Source organism: Stenella coeruleoalba (genome assembly GCF_951394435.1).
Source record: "Stenella coeruleoalba genome assembly, chromosome: 1".
NCBI lineage: Eukaryota > Metazoa > Chordata > Mammalia > Artiodactyla > Delphinidae > Stenella > Stenella coeruleoalba.
In genome coordinates, this window is record NC_137169.1 from 188,203,012 (window position 1) to 188,220,184 (window position 17,173).

Sequence of the window (17,173 nt, forward strand, 5' to 3'; positions counted from 1 at the left end):
AACATCTCACTTTCAGAAATGCTAAAATACTTAGAAGTTCATTTCACAGTGATGAAATGTGAGAGCACAAAAATTAAATCAGCCTAAATATCCATCAATAGCAGAAAAGTTATCATACTTCAAAAATATAATAAATTCCTCTTTGAAAAAGAGAAATTATGTTTCTTTAAGAAATGAATCATTTTTACCAAAAATGGACCAAAAAGCTTCATGCTTATTCAGAAGCTGTAATGAAAGGAAGCCGAATATATATATGACAAAGAACAGTAATTAGCTAAGTAATCAGGCTGATGAGATTTCAAAATTAAATCTGACTATGCTCTCTATATACTGTCACAAGGGACTCTATTATGTTTTCTTGCATTCCACGTAAAGAGCAAGATCTTCTTGAAGCCAGACTGTTTTCTCTGTCCTTGCCTGTAACTGGTAAGATCGCTAGATAATGGATGAACACGTGGGTTAAAGATTTTGCGTGTGTTCGGGTGGGGTATACTTCCTAAACTTATTGGAATAAAACAACCTGCAGAAATTCAGCAAAGTATTTTCATGAATTAGGTTATACTTTATATAATTAACTTTTCAAATCTGATTTTCAGTTTTAAAAAGATGCTAACTAGTAAACAGAAAAAATTTTTTTAAATCTTTTCCTTTTGGCCAATTCCTTTGGCAATCCTACTGAGTTATAAATTAAGAGTTAAGGAAAGAAGTATTCAAATTAACAACACGACAGTAATTAAAATTCATTAAAATGCTAAGAAAAAAGTATTAAAAATTTTCTTCCAAATTTTTAAAATCTGGGCTTGAAAACATGGCTCCAGCCATTTCCAACTAGAGAAAATGGTAGTGCAACATGAGAGAATAGAAGACAAAGTGAGTAATTTGAGCAAGAATTCTTCCATATGACCTTGTACATAAAAACATGCACTGAGACACGATAGGGACAAGACAGCTCCTAAATGATATTTTTATATGTGACTTAGGAGATCAAAATGATTGTATTGGGCTTCCCTGGTGGCCCAGTGGTTAAGAATCCGCCTGCCAATGCAGGGGACACGGGTTTGAGCCCCGGTCCGGGAAGATCCTACATGCCGCGGAGCAACTAAGCCCATGCGCCACAACTACTGAGCCTGCGCTCTAGAGCCCGCGAGGCACAACTACTGAAGTCTGAGTGCCACAACTACTGAAACCCGCGTGCCTAGAGCCCATGCTCCGCAACGAGAAGCCACCACAATGAGAAGCCCACGCACCACAATGAAGAGTGGCCCCCGCTCACGACAACTAGAGAAAAGCCTGCACGCAGCAACGAAGACCCAACACAGCCAAAAATAAATAAATAAATTTATTTATTTTTTAAAAAATTGTATTGCCCCACATTCCATAAAATGGGCTTCTAGAACAACCTAGTATAAACCTCCCCTACCCTTTTGGTAATTAAATGCACTACACCAAGAAATAGGAGCTGAAAGCTAGGATAAAAATAAGAACTATAAGTTTAAAAAAAAAAAAACTGAGTCCTCTCAAATTAAAATAAAAATAAACTCATGCCTATTATCAAGAACTGTGATGAGTCTGGCCTACTTGTAAGCTAACAAGCTACCTGCCACCATTTCATGGATGCTGGCAGAAGACACAGGACTTCTGAGTCAGAGGCAAAGGATTTTACTCCTCAAGGAGAATGAGCTTCAGGTTCACATTAGTTCCCCTTGTCCCCCAATTCCCACAGGGCAATGCAGAGGGGTCTGGGGGGATACTGCACATGCAATGGGTTTGAATCACAGCTGGGGAACCCTGAACTGAAGGAACGCAAATCTTATATCAAGCAAATCTGCCTAACCTTTGTCCCAAAGGAAAACATTATCTTTATTATTCTGGACAATAAATAAATCTGCCCTCTGCTCCACAGGGAGATATTATATCTCCCAAGTCTGTTCTCTGAAAAGAGAGTCCAGAACAAAGCAGCCAGTGCCTCTGCTCACAAGATGTGCAGAAATACAAAAGAGACATGGAGAACTGTCTCCCAACAATTACCCATTTGTTATGGATGAATTTACCTGTCACTGAGACTTTCTCTCCAAGTCTTTCTTGCAGCCCAAGCTGCCTCATGTAATTCCATCTCTTTTACATTCTATTCTATATTAATAGATTGTAAGCTCCATAAAAAAACACTCTTTTGTTCACTCAAGTATCCTAAGTGCCTAGAACAGTGCCTAAGACAAAGGAGGCACTCAATATACATTCCTGAATCAGTGAATAAATGAACAGGCTCATAATACTGATTCTGTTCTTCAACGTGTTTTCACTCAATAATACAAGGTGAACATCTTTCACTGGCAACAAATATAGACATATTGCTCATTTTTAATGGCTCTGTAACTTATGAAACAGCTTCATAACTTATTTATTCAAGTACCTATCTCTGTTACTAGACTGAGATGCTTGGGACAAGAAATGTTAGGCTTAAATCTAACTTGGAACATACTACACATACACTGGGCAAAACTTAACATCTCAGGGCCTTAGTTCTACATTTGTAAAAATTTTATATTTGATGGGAATAATACCATCAACTTTACAGGTTTATTGTCTGGAATAAATTAAGTAGCATATGCAAAACTCATAGATGTGACTGATCTACTATAGACACTTAAGATTCGTTCTCTCCCTATGTACACGTGGGATTGTTCTAAGTTAATATTGTCTGAAAAGAGAAAATGATTTTTTTGTTTGTTTTTGTTTTTAGGCCGCACCATGTAGCATGTGGGATCTTAGTTCCCCAACCAGGGCTCAAATCCGTACCCCCTGCACCCGGAGTGCGGAGTCTAACCACTGGACCACCAGGGAAGTCCCGAGAGAAAATGATTTTTAAAGAATGACTTCATTGGGCTTCTCTGGTGGCGCAGTGGTTGAGAATCTGCCTGCCAATGCAGGGGACCCGGGTTCGAGCCCTGGTCTGGGAAGATCCCACATACCGCGGAGCAACTAGCCCCGTGAGCCATAATTACTGAGCCTGCGCATCTGGAGCCTGTGCTCCGCAACAAGAGAGGCCGCGATAGTGAGAGGCCCGCGCACCGCTATGAGGAGTGGCCCCCACTTGCCGCAACTGGAGAAAGCCCTCGCACAGAAACGAAGAGTCAACACAGCCATAAATAAATAAATTAAATTTTTTTAAAAAAAGTCAAAATTCCTTTAAAAAAAAATGACTTCATTAAGGAGTTGGGGTAACTTCAACTGGTTAAGAGAAAAGAATAAGGTTGCTGATACTGAGAAACAGAGACAGAACAGCACTTTAACAAAACTTTTTGTAAGGTCGGATCTTAACAAACGGCACCGCGAAACAGAGGAAAGCTTCAAGTGAGCTTTATTAGGGAGCGCTCCCGGGCGAGGTTCACTGGTCCGAGAGAAAGGGGCCAGAGAAGTCGCGCCCGGGCGAGGGTTGGGCAAGATTTTATAGGGGAAGAAGGGAAAGGGGTGTGGTGAATCTGGGAGGGTGCAGGGTATTCCTTATTTGGTGGTCTTTTCGGGTATCCTGGGGGACCGTTAGTCCCGCGCCTCGAAAGGCGGGAAGGCTGGGCTGGGTGCAAAGTCCGCAGGTCAGTTCCTGGAACTGGGTGGTCCGGAAAGTCTCCAAGTCAGTTTCTGGAACTGGGTGGTCCGGAAAGTTTCGGCCTGATGCAACCTGTGAATCTGATTGTGTTCCCCTGCCTCGGGCCAGTTGGCCTTACATCCCGACATCTTTGGTGTAATGGGGCGGCGTTCTGATCTCTGGCTACTTCATGCTGAATGGGGGTGTCAAAAGGGGAGTCGGGCGACCAGAGGTCCGAGGCTTAGGGGAGACCAGTGGGGGGTTCTGTAGGAAGCAAGGTGTAAGGACCGAGGCGCATTTGGTTTGTGGCCACCAGAGAGACTTCCTCCATGCGCCTGCGAAGTAACCTAAGAAAACAGGGAGCAAGCATGCTACGAAGAGGGTGCAGTCCGGGTTTGAAAGAGGGGTGTCAAAGAGTCCCTCTCTCGGCGGGCTCAGGGCCTCTATGACTTGGGGGCAGGAGTGGGAAGGGGAGGTCCCGGTGTCGGAGATAGGCAAGAGGGAGGCCGGGTTTAGGAGGGGGAAGAGGTCGAGGGAGATAGCAGCGTTTTCAATGAACAGTAGGTGGAACTCCTGGATGCGGGAGGGGCCCAGGAGGGAGAGAGACTTGTGGCCTAGGAGGTCGACCATCCGGTGGGAGGAAAACACGGTTAGTGGGTGGGCCAGAGTCAGTTTTTGTTTGGTCAGTTCGGCTGCCGCTGCTAGGGCCCGAAGGCATGGTTGCCATCCCCGAATGGTTGGGTCTAGCTGTTGGGAGAGGTAAGCCACGGGGCGGTAGGAAGGCCCTACAGGCTGGGCAAGGAGTCCAGTGGCTATTCCGGGCCCGTTCATCCACAAAAAGGTGAAAAGGTCGGTTTGGGTTGGGCAGAGAAAGAGGAGAAGATATCAGCGCGTTACGGAGAGTGAGAAAGGCCTGTCGAACGGCGGAAGGAGAGGTGAGGGGTCTTTGAGGGGTTTCTTTAGCGGCTAGATATAAGGGTTTAGCGAGGAGAGCAAAGTTAGGGATCCAGACTACTGGGTGGAGAGGAATTATGGCCTCATTGATTAGTCGGAGGTCCTGGACCAGGCGATAATCCCCAGAGGTCTTGCGGACAGGCAGGATGGGGGTGTTGCAGGGAGAGTCAGTGGGGATAAGGAGTCCCTGGTTTAGGAGTCTGGTGATAATAGGTTGTAGGCCCCTAAGGTGAGTCTCAGAGATGGGAAATTGGGGCCTTGATGGAAATTTGGAGGGGTCCTTTAGGCGGATGAGGACGGGGGGATGGTGTGTTGCTATTATGGGCTTAGAAGTATCCCAGACTTGGGGATTGATTGGGTTCGGTGTGACTGGAAGAGGGGGATAGGAGGGGGAGGGTTCTAGAGACAGGCCGAGAAGAGGAAGCAGGAGTTGGGAGGAGGGGACCTTAGGGTCAAGTCTAACCAGCTGGAGGGAGGCCCCTAAGTGGAAAAGGACATCTCGGCCTAGCAAGGGAACTGGGCAGGATGGTATGACTAAGAAAGAATGAGTAAAAGGGAGTCCTTCGATATGGCATGCGAGTGGACCGGTCTGGAGTGGGAAGGATGGTTTGCCATCAATACCCATGACCGAGATCTGGGAAGGAGAAACTGGCCCGGAATAAGTAGGCAGGACCGAATAGATAGCCCCCGTGTCCACCAGAAATGAGATGGACTTACCCGCTACCTGTAGCGTTACCCTGGGCTCGGCGAGGGTGATGGGGGTCTTCGAGTCCAGGCGCCGTCAGTCGTCAGCCAATCCCAGCAGTTCAAGTGGTAATGCCATTGGGTAGGCCTGCCCCCCGCGTGGAGACGCTGAGGGAGGGCCAGTCGTAGGGCAGTCACTCTTCCAGTGGCCCGTTAGCCCGCAGCTGCGACAGGGCTTATAAGGAGGTTGGGGATTGGGACATTGGCGAGCCCAGTGGCCTTCTTTTCTGCATTTGAAGCAGGTCCCCGGCGGGGTTGCCTTTTGCAGACCCCGTGGATGCTGTGATCCATGGGAGATGGCCGGCCTTAGGGCGGCTACAAGAGCTTGGGTTTGGAGGGCCACCTTCTGGTGCATTCGAGCCTGTCGGCTGGATTCTGCCAAATCCTCACGGCCATTATAGACTCTAAAGGCCATCTTTACCAGATCTCAAATAGGGGTTTGAGGGCCGTCTTCTGCCCGTTTTAATTTCTTTCGGATGTCCGGGGCTGATTGGGTGATAAAATGGGTGGCTAGGACCGCTGCCCCTGCCGGGGTGTCGGGATCCAGCCGGGTGTAGAGAGTTAAGGCCTCTGTAAGGCGATTGAGAAAGATAGCTGGATTTTCGTTAGGTTCTTGGGTTATCTCTTTTAGTTTTTCAAATTTGACTGCCTTATGAGCGGCAGCCTGCATGCCAGCCAGGAGGCATTGGATCATGAGGTCGCGTTTATGACGGCCATCTTGGCCATCCTGATAAGTCCAGCCTGGATCGGTGCCAGGTACGGCAGTCGCTCCGACAGGCATGGAGTTGTCGACAGGCATGGAGTTGTCAGTAAGGTGAACCTGATCTGCATGGTTTCGGGCAGCAGTTTGAATTCTTTCCCTCTCGTCAGGGGTCAGAGTAGAAGATAGGATCACAAAGATACCGTGCCAGGTTAGATCGTAAGCTTGAGAGAGAGAGCGAAATTCTTTAATGTAGCGGGAAGAGTCGGCAGAAAAGGAGCCTAATCGCTTTTCTATTTGAGAGAGATCTTGGAGAGAAAAGGTAACGTGAACTCTAACTAATCCTTCCGCTCCTGCTACCTCCCTCAGAGGGCAGAGGAGATGTGGATCTTGGGAGTCGTGAGAGCGTGTATGTGCGCTAATTGGCGAAGCAAGGGGCGTGGGAGGAGAAACCTCGGAGGAACGGTTGGAGGGGAACGGGTTCGGGAAGAGGAGGGACCGCTTCAGGGTAGGGTGGAGGTTGGAGAGGAGCTCTGGAGGGGGAAGAGCGAGAGATTCGGGTGGGTCGGCTAGTGGAGAGGGGTTATCGTCAAAGGAAATTAGGGGCTTGAATGTAGGAGATGTCTGTTTGGCAAGAAGGATCTGGGAAGTGGAACAATCGACGCAGAGGGAAGGGTGGGAGCGTAAATAACAGAAGGCCTGAACATAGGGGACCTCGGACCATTTGCCCGTCCTGCGGCAGTAATTCTCTAGATCACGGAGGATGTTAAAATCGAAAGTCCCTTCAGGAGGCCATTTGGATTGATTGTCTAAAGGATATTGTGGCCAGGCCACAGTGGAATAGAAAATAAGCCGTCGGCAACGGAGATCTTGGGAGAAACTGAGAGCTGTAAAATTGGCTAGGAGACACCCCAGGGGCGTCTTAGAATCTGGTTTCGATTGTGAGGTTCCCATGACCCCCAGTCTGTCCCTGAGTGAATGGAGAGGGAGAGAGGCGTCCCTGGTCTCCGTCTCCAATTCACGGCAGGTCGGAGGGCGGTCAGGCGATTGGGACGTCTCCACAATCACCCGAGGCCCGGCGGGTCGGAGAGCGGTCAGGCAATTGGGACGTCTCCACAGTTGCCCGAGGCCCGGAGAGAGGACGGAGGAGTCCCTGACGCGCCGCGGGGACAGGGAGTCCGGTGGGTAGGGACTCTGGGGGTCGGAGGGAACAAGGGAGGGGGACTTACCCCGTTTTCTGCCAGATCAGGTGGATGAGTAGAGGTTCCCTGGTTGTCTCCTGGGGGAGGGGAGGAGCGTCCCGCGCGGTAACCCGCGGGGCTTGGTACCCCTCCCGGGTTTCGGCACCAAATGTAAGGTCGGATCTTAACAAACGGCACCACGAAACAGAGGAAAGCTTCAAGTGAGCTTTATTAGGGAGCGCTCCCGGGCGAGGTTCACTGGTCCGAGAGAAAGGGGCCAGAGAAGTCGCGCCCGGGCGAGGGTTGGGCAAGATTTTATAGGGCAAGAAGGGAAAGGGGTGTGGTGAATCTGGGAGGGTGCAGGGTATTCCTTATTTGGCGGTCTTTTCAGGTATCCTGGGGGACCGTTAGTACCGCGCCTCGAAAGGGGGGAAGGCTGGGCCGGGTGCAAAGTCCCCAGGTCAGTTCCTGGAACTGGGTGGTCCGGAAAGTCTCCAGGTCAGTTTCTGGAACTGGGTGGTCCGGAGAGCTTCGGTCTGATGCAACCTGTGAATCTGATTGTGTTCCCCTGCCTCGGGCCAGTTGGCCTCAAACTTTTCACTTTACTTGACTCTATTGCCCCTTTGAGCAACTTCTTTTTAAGGCCAAACTTCCTAGTCAACTACAAACGCTGCCATCTCTAGCTCATTGTCAGGTCTTCCTTTTCCTGAACTGTCTGTTTTGCCCCCTCCTATTCATTGGTTTTGTTCTCAGAAATCGTGGGGTATCAGTAAATTCAATGGTCTCTTTCAAGGCACATTTTTCATAACCTCATAGCATCATTAGCTGTCATAGGTAAATGCTGTCTCCTTGACATAATCTTCTTTGGCTTCCAAGACATCTTGCCAGATAACCAGGAGAACTGATAATTAAAGTGTAACAAACTCTGAGGAGAGAAAGAACACAGAACTGTTTTACCTTTGACAATGAACAGGACAAAGAGATGACTGCAATCAAAACGTGTAAGAAGAAAATAGTAAAAACTCAAATGAATGTTTAAAGGCCAAATGTGGGCTAGAGACACAGTTTAGAATCTCTAGGATCCTAGGCACAGAGAGAATCTACATTCAGTCACCAGCTCTTTTTCATGAGCCTCCCCCAAGTACTCATGTGAAACACTGAAAACAACAGGAAGCCTGAGACAGTCCCTGTCTGGTAAGACTTAAAAAGGAAACTCCAGTCACTTTTCAGGCCCTTCTCTCATGGGAAGCAAAAGTCTTAAGCCACTGGGGAAGCCCTAGCTAAAAAGAGCCTCAGCAAAGGTCCACTAGCTTTAAGAGAGGCAGGAAACCCTCACGTCCATTTCAGGCAAAGGCAACTGCCTCCAGGAAAGGAACGAAGTATAAACTGCCTATCCTTAAGGGAGGGACAGGAATCCCCCTCCCATCCCTACCAAGAGCCTTACAATGAACAACAAGCAGCATTTAAGTGTGGTGGCTTTGAAATGTGTCAACTCACAACGAACCATGTTTCCCAGAATTTTTTCCCTGTATGATTCATGTTACTTGAATTACCAGTCATATTTGCACAAGATTGGTGGGTGGAAGTAAAGTAACAGCAATACTGATTTTTATTGATGCTTATATTGTTTATATACATTGTTACTTGTCTGGCTCACCTCATTAGAATGGGGAGCAACTAGGCCTATAACCGTCCTGCCTACCCATAGATGTTCTTTTAAGGTTCTTGGAATACTAGGCCAATTTGTGTTTAGGTCCATGACAAAGGGTACCAGTTTCTCCTAAAAAAACACCTACATCTATAAGACTGAAGACAGTGAGAACTGGCATAGATCTTATGTTTTCATGGGTTCAGGCCTGTCCTTCCTATCCCCAATTTACCATCATCCTTTCCCAACTGTCTGTCCTGAGGATGTCAAGCCCCAGCAAAAGACATGAAGAAAACAACTTTACAGAGACAGTTTAATGGGTTCCCACAACTACACGAAGTCAAATGCCAGTAACACATCTTTGTGTGTATGTTTGTATATCTCCTAGTAATTCTGCTTCTTTGATTGAACTCATTCATGATTAACATTTCCAGCAAACTAGCAACAGAGGGAAACTTCCTCAATCTGGTAATAAGCACCAATAAAAGACCTAAAATATATCATATTTCATGGTGAAAGACTGAATGCTTCCCACTTAAAATCAGGACAATACAAGGAAGTCCACTCTCACCACTATTATTAAACACAGTCCTGGAAGTTTTAGACATTGGAATAATGTTAAGGAAAAAAAAAAAGACACATAACTTGGAAAGGAAGAAATAAAACAGTCCCTATTGAAAGATGACATGATTTTCCACATAGAAAATCTCCTGTAATATACCCAGAAATCTCTGAGAATTAATAAGTTTTGCAAGATCACAGCATATGAGATCAACACACAAAAAAAATCACACTGTTACATACTAACAATGAATGGGTAGAAGTTGAACTTAAACACAATACATTTGGGCTTCCCTGGTGGCACAGTGGTTAAGAATCCGCCTGCCAATACAGGGGACATGGGTTTGAGCCCTGGTCCGGGAAGATCCCATATGCCGTGTAGCAACTAAGCCCATGCGCCACAACTGCTCAGCCTGCGCTATAGAGCCTGCGAGCCACATTACTGAAGCCAACACGCCTAGAGACCGTGCTCTGCAACAAGAGAAGCCACCACGATGAGAAGCCCGCGCTTCTCACACAACGAAGAGTACCCCCCACTCGCCGCAACTGGAGAAAGCCCGAGCGCAGCAACAAAGACCCAACTCAGCCATAAATAAATAAATAGATTTATTAAAAAAAAATACATTAATAATTGCTCAGAAGAAAATTAAACATTTGGACATAAATATAACAAAATATGCTGAAGATGTGTATCTTGATAATTATAAAATGCTGATGAAAGAAACCAAAGAGCTAAATAACTGGAGTGATGTACTGTGTTTATGGATCAGAAGACTCAACATAGTAAAGATGTCAGTCCTTCCCAAACTGATATGTGAGTCCAATGCAATTCCTATCAAAATCCCAGCAACGTATTTTGGAGATAAGGACAACCTTACTCTAAAACTCATATAAAAAGGCAAAAGACATAGAAGAGCTAAAACAATTTTGAAAAAGAATTATTGAGGGGAGAAAACGTCACTCAACTTGATGTAAAAACTTACTATATAGCTACAGCAAGCAAAACAGTATGGTATTTACAAAGGGACAGATACACAGATCAATGCAAGAGAATAGAGAACACCGATTAGATACACATAAATGTGCCCAACTGATTTTTAATAAAGGTGCAAAAGCAATTCCATGGAGAAAATACTGACTTTTAAACAAATGGTGCTAGGGCAAGTGGACATTCATAAGCACAAAAATGAACTTCACGGTAAATCACATACCTCATACAAAAATTAACACAAAATGTACTCTGGACTTAAACATAAAAATATAAGACTATAAAACTTCAGGGAAAAAACATAGGAGGTAATCTCCAGGACCTAGGGTTAAGTTAAGAGTGTTTAGACATCAGACCAAAAGCATAATCCATAAAAGAAAAAAACTGATAAACTGAACCTCTCCAAAGTTAAAAACCTTTACTCTGCAAAAGACTCTATGAAAAGAAGAAAAAGACAAACTACACACTGGGAGAAAGTATTTGCAAACTACATATCTGACGAATGACTAATACGTAAACTATATAAATAAGTCTCAAAAAACAACAGTGAAAAAACAACAGTGAGAGACATGAAAATAAACCCCACTGAAAATATAAAGATGGCAGGACCCCTCCGAGCACCAACAACCAGCTGCGTTGGGACCTGGCCTTACCTGCCAGCTGGCCAGCATCAGCCCAGGACTCCTGCACTGCACAGCCAGCCATACCAGGACCTGGCCCCAGCCACAAGCAGCTGGAAGCCTCTGCACTATGCAAGGCCCCACAGCCAAGTGGGCTGGGAGCCAGCCCCATGTACCAGAGTGCCACAGCAATCAGCCCCACCACAACAAAAGGGCCCACATAGCCCACACAGGGGGCACCCCTAGGTCATACGACTCCGGTGACCTGAGGGGAGTGTACTTATCCCACAAGCTGCATGGCACGGCCAAAAAAAAAGAAGATGTAACAATTGTAAATATATCTGCACCTAACATAGGAGCACATAAATACATAAACCAAATATTAACAAACATAAAGAAATTGACAGTAACATAATACTACTAGGGGACTTTAACACTCCACTTACATCAATGGATAGATCATCCAGACAGAAAATCAATAAGGAAACACTAACTTTAAACAACATATCAGGGACTTCCCTAGTAGTCCAGTGGTTAAGAATCCACCTCCCAATATAGGGGATGCAGGTTCAATCCCTGGTTGGGGAACTAATATCCCACATGCCAAGAGGCAACTAAGCCTGCACTCTCTAGACACGTACACCACAACTAGAGAGCTCACATGCCACAGCTACTGAGCCCACATGCTATGGGGCCCACATGCCACAACTAGAGATCCCCACGTGCCACAACTACTGAGCCCATGCACTCTAGAGCTCACACGCTCTAAAGCCCACACACCACAACAAAAGATCCCGCATTCCACAACTAAGACCCGATGCAGCCAAATAAATAAATAAATAAATAAACATTTTACAAAATGGTTAAATGTTCTGTGTATCTTACCTCAGTTAATTAAAAAAAAATCAAATCAGACGAACTTAATAGATACAGAAAGAACGTTCCATTAAAAAGCAACAGAATACACATCCTTCTCAAGTACACATGGAACATCTCAAGGATAGAGCACAAGCTGGGCCACAAAGCAAGTCTCAATAAATCTTCTTAAGACTGAAATCATACCAAACATCTTTTCTGACCATAACACTATGAGCCTAGAAATCAACTATAAAGAGAAACTGCAGACACAAAAAACACATGGAGGCTAAACAACATGCTACTAAACAACCAATGGATCACTGATGAAATCAAAGAGAAAATCCAAAAATACCTGGAAACAAATGAAAATGGAAACACACTGATCCAAAATCTATGGGACTTAGCACAAGCAGTTCTAAGAGAAGTTTATAGCAATACAAGCCTAGCTCAGGAAACAAGAAAAATCTCAAACAACCTAACTTTACACCTAAAGCTACTAGAAAAATAACAAACAAAACCCACAGTTAGCAGAAGGGAAGAAAAAATAAACAGCAAAATAAGTGAAATAAAAACTAAAAGATCAATAGAAAAGACCAATGAAACTAAGAGCTGGTTCTTTGAAAAGATAGACCAAATTGATAAACCTTTAGCTACACACATCAAGAAACAAAGAGAGGGCCCAAATCAACAAATCAATAAAATCAGAAATGAAAAAGGAGAAATACAAAGGATCATAAGAAATTACTATGAAAAACTATGCACCAATAAAACGGACAACCTAAAAGAAACCGACAAGCTCCTAGAAATGTACAATCTCCCAAGACTGAATCAGGAAAAAACAGAAAACTTGAACAGACCAATTACCAGTAATGAAATTGAGTCAATAACCAAAAAACTAAGAATAAGCAAAAGTCCAGGACCAGACAGCCTCACAGGTAAATTCTACCATTTAAAGAACAGCTAATACCTATCCTCAAACTATTCAAAAAAACTAAAGAGGAAGGACTTCTGAACCCATTCTATAAAGCCAGCAGCACCCTGATACCAAAAAAAATTTTAAAAATTAAAAAAAAGATCACAAAAAAAGGAAATTACAGGTGAATATCACTGATGAACACACATGCAAAAATCCTCAACAAAATACTAGCAAATCATTAATTCAACAATACATTATATGGATCATACACCATATTCAAATGGGATTTATCCCAAGAATGCAAGGATGATTCAATATCTGCAAATCAATCAGTGTGATACACCATATTAATAAATTGAAGAATAAAAATCATATGATCATGTGATCATCTCCATAGATGCAGAAAAAGCTTTTGACAAAATTCAATATTCATTTATGATAAAAATCCTCAACAAAGTAGGTATAAAGAGAACACACCTCCACACAATAAAGGCCCACTTTACTGACAAGTCCACAGCTAACATCACACTCAACAGTGAAAAGTTGAAAGCATTTTCCCTAAAATCAGGAATGAGACAAGAATGCCCACTCTTGGTACTTTTATTCAACATAGTACTGGACGTCCCAGACACAGCAATCAGACAAGAAAAAGAAATAAAAGGAATCCAAATTGGAAAGGAAGAAGTAAACTGTCACTGTTTGCAGATAACCTGATACTACATATGGAAATTCCTAAAGATACACCAAAACACTATTAGAATGAATGAATTCAATAGTTACAGATACAAAATCAATACATAGAAATCTCTTGTTTCTATGCAGTAACAATAAACCACCAGAAGAAGAAATTAAGCAAAAAATCCCATTTACAATTGCACCAAAATGAATAAAACACTTAGGAATAAATCTAACCAAGGAGGTAAAAGACTCAGAAAACTATAAAACACTGATAAAAGAAATTGATGATGACAAAATTGGAAAGATATACTGAGTTTGTGGATTGGAAGAATTAATATTGTTGAAATGTTTACACTATCCAAGGCAAGCTATAGATTCAATGCAATTCCTATCAAAATACCAATGGCATTTTTCATAGAACTAGAATAGATCATTCTACAATTTCTATGGAAACACAAAATACCCCAAATAACCAAAATAATCTTTAGTAAGAACAAAGCTGGAGGTATCACACTCCTTGATTTCAAACTATACTACAAGCTAAAGCAAATAAATAGTATGGTACTGCCACAAAAACAGACACACAGATCAGCGGAACAAAATAGAAAACATAGAAATGAACCCACACGTACGTCGTCAATCAATCTACGACAAAGGAGGCAAGAATACAGAATGAAGGGAAAGATAGCCACTTCAATAAATGGTGCTGGGAAAACTGGAAAGCTACATGCAAAAGTATCAAACTGAACAAACTTTCTCACATCGTATACAAAAATTCAAAATGAATTAAAGACTTAAATGTGAGACCTGAAACCATAAAACTTCTAGAAGAAAATATAGGCAGTATGCTCTTTGACCTCAGTCTAAGTAATATTTTTTTTATATGTCTCCTCAGCAAGGGAAACAAAAGCAAAAATAAACAAATGGGAGTACATCAAACTAAAAAGCTTTCTGCACAGTAAAGGAAACTACCTACAAGACTAACAGACCACCAATTGAATGTTAGCAGATTTTTGCGAACTATATTTCATAAGGGATTAATATCCAAAATACACCACGAACTCATATGATGCAATATCAAAACAAAACCCGAGGGACTTCCCCTGTGGCGCAGTGGTTAAGAATCCACCTGCCAGTGCGGGGGACATGGGTTCGATCCCTGGTCCGGGAAGATCCCACATGCTGCTGAGCAGCTAGGTCCATGCGCCACAACTACTGAGCCTGTGCTCTAGAGTCCGCGAGCCACAACTACTGAACCTGCATGCCACAACTACTGAAGCCCATGCACCTGGAGCCCATGATCTGTAATGAGAAGCCACTGCAATGAGAAGCCCATGCGCCACAATGAAGAGTAGCCCCCACTCGCTGCAACTAGAGAAAGCACGCGCAGAGCAACGAAGACCCAATGCAGTCAATTAACTAATTAATGAATTAATTTAAAACCCAATTATAAAATGGGCAGAAGACCTGAACAGACATTTTTGCAAGGAAGACATACAGATGGCCAATGCGCACATGAAAAAATGCTCAACATCCCTAAATATCACGGAAATGCAAATCAAAACCACAATGAGATATCACCTCACACCTGTCAGAAAGGCTATTATCAAAAAAACAACAAATAACAAGTGTGGGAGAGGATGTGAAGGAAAGGAAACTCTCATGCACTGCTGGTGGGAATGCAAATTGGTACAGTCACTATGGAAAACAGTATGGAGGCTCCTCAAAAAACTAAAAAGACAACTACTGTACTATCCAGCGATTCTGCTTCTAGGTAATTTCCAGAAGAAAACAAAAGCATTAATTCGAAACAATATATGCGCCCCTATGTTCATTGTAGCATTATTTACAGTAGCCAAGATGTAGAAGCAACCTAACTGTCCATCAAAAGATGAATGGATAAAAAAGATGTGGTGCATATATATGTAATGGAATACTACTCAGCCATGAAAAGGATGAAATCTTGCCATTTACAACAACGTGGATGGACCCGGAGGATATTATGTTAAGTGAAGTAAGTCAGAGAGAGAAACACAAATATCATATGATTTCATTTACATGTGAAATCTTAAAAACAAAACAAATGAGCAAACGTAACAGAACAGAAACAGACTCATAGATACAGAGAACAAACAAAACAAATGAACAAAAGTAACAGAACAGGGGCTTCCCTGGTGGCGCAGTGGTTGAGAGTCTGCCTGCCGAAGCAGGGGACACGGGTTCGTGCCCCGGTATGGGAAGATCCCACATGCCGCGGAGCGGCTGGGCCCGGGAGCCATGGCCACTGAGCCTGCGCGTCGGGAGCCTGTGCTCCGCAACGGGAAAGGCCACAACAGTGAGAGGCCCGCGTACCGCAAAAAAAAAAAAAAAAAAAAAAAAAAAAGTAACAGAACAGAAACAGACTCATAGATACAAACAGGCGGTTGCCTAAAGGGAGGAGGTTGGGGGGAATAGTTGAAGGAGATTAAGAGGTACAAACTTCCAATTACAAAATAAATGAGTCACATCAATGAAATGTACAGCATAGGAAATACACTCAATAATATTGTAATAACTTTGTACGGTGACAGTAACTATACTGATCATGGTGATTATTTCGTAGTGTACAGAAATGTCAAATCACGATGTTGAGCACCTGGAACTAAATTAAATACTTCAATTAAAAATTGATACTTCAGGGCTTCCCTGGTGGCGCAGTGGTTGAGAGTCCACCTGCCGATGCAGGGGATGCGGGTTCGTGCCCCCGTCCGGGAGGATCCCACATGCCGCGGAGCGGCTGGGCCCGGGAGCCATGGCCGCTGGGCCTGTGCATCCGGAGCCTGTGCTCCGCAACGGCAGAGGCCACAGCAGTGAGAGGCCCGCATACCGCAAAAAAAAAAAAAAAAAACAGTGGCAACACTAAATGCTGCTGATGATGCAGAGAAACTGGATTACTCATTCGTGGCTGATGGGAACATAAAACGGTTCTGCCATACTGGAAAAAGGTATGGCAGTTTCTTACAAAAGTAAACAATGTGCTTATCATATAGTGCAGTAACTACAATTCTTGGACACTTATCCCAGAGATGAAAATCTATGTTCATACAAAAACCTGTATATGGATGTTCATAACAGCTCTCTATTTAATAGTCAAAACTGGAAACAATACAAATATCTTCAACAAATGAACGAATAGTTATATATTGATATCATGAAATACTAATCAACAATCCAAAGAAATAAACTATTGTACACACAACCTGGATGAATCTTAAGGGAATTATGCAGAGTGAAAAAAGCCAATCTCAAAAGTTTACATGCTGTTATTTAGAACATTACATATATGTTATTTATGTAACATTCTTGAAATGACAAAATTATAGAAAGGGAGAACAGATTAGTAGTTACCAGGGGTTAGCTGTTGGGAGGGAAGGAGGTAGCTGTGGCCAAAAATGGGATCACAAAGGACTATTGTGATGAAACTGTTCTGTACCTTAAATAAGGTGGTAACCACTTTAATCTATTAACATTAATTAACATTAATTTATTAAAATTATTAGAGAAATGCAAATCAAAACTACAATGAGGTATCACCTCACACCGGTCAGAATGGCCATTATCAAAAAATCTAGAAACAATAAATGCTGGAAAGGGTGTGGTGAAAAGAGCACCCTCCTCCACTGTTGGTGGGAATGTAAATTGATACACCACTATGCAGAACAGTATGGAGGTTCCTTAAAACACTAAAAATAGAAAGCAATCC

General features: G+C 43.5%; 1 protein-coding gene across 4 annotated transcripts in view; it reads right to left on the reverse strand.

Moving 5' to 3' along the window:
- DCAF6 (DDB1 and CUL4 associated factor 6) overlaps window positions 1-17,173 on the reverse strand; it is a 173,037-nt gene that overhangs the window by 147,812 nt on the left and 8,052 nt on the right. The gene's annotated exons all lie outside the window — the stretch shown is intronic.